Source organism: Oncorhynchus kisutch, unplaced genomic scaffold, assembly GCF_002021735.2.
Source record: "Oncorhynchus kisutch isolate 150728-3 unplaced genomic scaffold, Okis_V2 scaffold1805, whole genome shotgun sequence".
Taxonomy (NCBI): domain Eukaryota; kingdom Metazoa; phylum Chordata; class Actinopteri; order Salmoniformes; family Salmonidae; genus Oncorhynchus; species Oncorhynchus kisutch.
The window spans coordinates 38,989-42,863 of NW_022263750.1; positions in this window are offsets into that span (position 1 = coordinate 38,989).

The following is a 3,875-nucleotide window of genomic DNA, read 5'->3' on the forward strand; positions in this document are numbered from 1 at the left end:
CTACATTCATGTTATGACTTTTAAATAATTTATTTATAGCCATTGATTCTTGAAGAATATAACACATGCTTCATGAGCTTAGTTCAACTGTTGTACCCCATCAGAACCCAGAATAAGCTTGTTTTACTTTAATGTTTAGAAACAATGTAAATAAACACTGTATCGCCTCAAAATGTCAGCTCGGGGATGTGAACTTGCAACTGGTTACTAGTCCAACGCTCTAACCACTAGGCTACCCTGCTGCCTCAACATGGTTAAAACTATAATGTTGATATCATTGATGGTCAGGCCTTGCATCCATAGGTCTGTCTGTAGTTACATTTCTCCAACCCCATAATCATTTAATTACCAAAACAGTGGTGAAATGACAGATTTCTTACTGTTTGAACTGCAGATTGCTGGATTGTGTTTTTTTTTTTTTAACCACAACAAAATGGCTGCCCAGAGACTTGGTAAACAGCTGAGGGATGGGGGAAGGAGAAGTGTAACCACTCTCAAATTCATAGAGAACGATATTGTAGAAACCATAACCCAACACCGAGCGACCTCGTCAAGAAGTTCAGACATCTTGGCGTAACAGTTATAAGGTGTTGACTTGACAGTCGCTGGACCCAGGTTTGAGTTCAGCTCAGTCCCTCCCCCTGAATTCAATACACTATGAAGACAAGGACTGGCCATCCATGATGTCATAATGATATTTTAACCAGTTTTCTAGGCTATATAGTATATTCTAGAATTAATCCATGATGTCATAATGATAGTTGCTGACTTTTGCCTTATACCTGCAGCAAATGCCTCTACCCCGTCCTCTGGCTAGGCAGAGGACTTTAGGATTTTAGTTTCTGCGGTGTAACAAGGGCCGAACCCTTCTGTTTCTTCGTAATGGCCCTTCGCGTGAGTTGGGTTTGTTCCTTCGTTCACGTTGTCACTCCCTTATTTTCCGGTCTAGTATGAGGCCTTGGATAGATATACTCCTATTTAAATATTCTGAGTGTTATGGATTCCTCCTGTATTTCCTTACCTTCAAGTCTCTTTTACCTCTGTATATATCAATACCTAATAACTTCTTCTATTGGTTATTATGCTCGTCAGCTAGTAGTCACTTGGAAACTAGTATTGGTATATATTATGACACACAATGACAGTTTTTTATTTTACCTTTATTTTACTAGGCAAGTCAGTTAAGAACAAATTCTTATATTCAATGACGGCCTAGGAACAGTGGGTTAACTGCCTGTTCAGGGGCAGAACGACATATTTGTACCTTGTCAGCTCGGGGATTCGAACTTGCAACCTTTCGGTTACTAGTCCAACGCTCTAACCACTAGGCTATCCTGCCGCCCCAAATATTCTTTAGTGCAATCACTTTAACCTATAACCAGGGTCACTTTCTGTTCAGTGAGAGTGTTGAAGGCATTTTCTCTCCAGATCTGGCCTAGTTGTCAAATTTTCAAGCTTTCATTAAGTCACTCTGTTTTTTGTCTTATACACATTATTACAATTCAATGGTTATACAGTTTCCTAATACATCAATAATGCTCAATCAATCCTTAATGCTTTAAGCTATGCCAGATAATATTGCAAAACTTTAAATGCGTTAACACTTCTAACGATATTGACTAAATAGCAAAAATAGTTCAATTGCCTTAAATGCTCAGCCCCTTGGTCACTTTCCTGTAAGTGGTATTCTCACAGCACTAACGCTAGATTCCGAATTCCAATATCTTAATACACTTCCAACTCTGTGTATGGACTCAATATATTGTAACCGGTACTTGGCTGTGTCCTTGTATTGCTAATCACATCTGTACCTGATGTCTCACTGTGTGACTGCCGCTTTGTCTGTGATCAAGAGGTGTCAAGACCCCTCAAATATTGTTCTAGTCTAACAAAAAGCGTATAGTGCAATAGTAAATTTACCTATGATGATTCTCCATATGAAGTCTGTCTCATATGTCAGTGAGGATCATGCCTCTCTTATGATCTCTGTTGTCTTTATATACCTTTTACAGGGGAAGTTCGCAAGTTTCTGGAGCTGTGGCTAAACCACACTTCACACTGACACTGCCCTGCTGCTTGCACCGGCCGCTTACTCAGGGACTGTAGATTGCTTACACTGAGTGCTTACTCGGGGACTGTAGATTGCTTACACTGAGTGCTTACTCGGGGACTGTAGATTGCTTACACTGAGTGCTTACTCGGGGACTGTAGATTGCTTACACTGAGTGCTTACTCGGGGGCTGTAGATTGCTTACACTGAGTGCTTACACTGGGACGGTAGATTGCTTATTACGTAATCTTAGACCTGTGTCTAAATGGAAGCTTCTTATTCTAAATCTAGGTCATGCACTACTAACTCCCATTCTGCTGCTTCCGTGTTACTGTTGGCTGATTCTACTTAATGATACCAGCTGGTTGTTTCTACCACTTGAGGCGGCGTAGGTGGCATGTCAAGCGTCAGCTGGGAGAAGTCTATGATAGGTATCTCCTCTGCTTCCCCCTGTTGTCCAGTTGTCCAGGTGTGGTCCATGGTTCCATGAGGTCCCGTGAATGCCCTGTGTTGCTGTCCCCATTGCTTGATGGAGTGGGCAGATTCTTTTCATCTCTTGTCACACCAGATATACGACATCCATAACTAGTGGTTTCGTCATTAGCATGGAGGAGTTTATGCAATCAAATTGCCCTCGTGCCGCAATTTTAGAAAACACAAAGGGGCCTGTATTGTAGACCAAAAGTCTTCTACCACACTGCTTAGAGTTTCAACAACATGAATAACTTATTTCTAGTCTACAATCTTAGATGTTACTACTAAGGTGAAAACAAGAGAAAATATGACTTCTTGCTCATTTTAAGACAATTTTAACATTCATTACAGACATCAATTGTTGTACAAACATCATGGCTATGCTGTTGGCATCAACCTTTACCCTGGATTATCGCTGTTGTGGGCCTTTAATCATCTGTCTGACTTTGTTGTTCACACAGGAGAGCGACGTGACTATCGTGGATCTCTGGGGAGCCTCAACAACCTCATGATGCTGAGGAGACAGAGAAGAGTCTCTCCAGATCAGAACACCTCAATAAACACCCACAGAGACCCACAGGGAAGAGAACTCACTGCTGCTCTGACTGTGGGAAGAGATTCACATCATCAGGCATTAAAATTCATCAGAGAACACACACAGAGAGAAACCTTATAGCTGTTCTCAATGTGGGAAGAGATTTACTTCATCTGGAGTTCTGACAGTGCACAAGAGAATACACACAGGAGAGAAACCTTATAGCTGTGATCAATGTGGGAAGAGATTTACTAAATCTGGAGATCTGACAGTGCCACAAGAGAATACACACAGGAGAGAAACCTTATAGCTGTGCTCACTGTGGGAAGAGATGTACTAAATCTGGAAATCTGACAGTGCACAAGAGAATACACACAGGGAGAGAAACCTTCTAGCTGTGAGCAATGTCGGGAAGAGCATTTACTTCATTTGGCCATCTGACTCAACACAGAGAACACACACAGAGAGAAACCTTTAGCTGTGATCAATGTGGGAAGAGATTTACTTCATTTGGCAGCCTGACTCTACACCAGAGAACACACACAGGAGAGAAACCTTATAGCTGTGATCAATGTGGAAGATATTTGCTACATCTGGCAATCTGACTCAACACCAGGAGAACACACACAGGAGAGAAACCTTATAGCTGTGATCAATGTGTGGGAAGAGCTTTGTTCAAAACTTGCCATCTGACTCCACACCAGAGGAAACACACACAGGAGCAGGAAATCTTATAAGCTTGGTCAATGATGGAGAAGAGGTTTCGTCAATCTGGCTGCGACTCTGACTAACACCAGAGAATACACGGAATTGAAA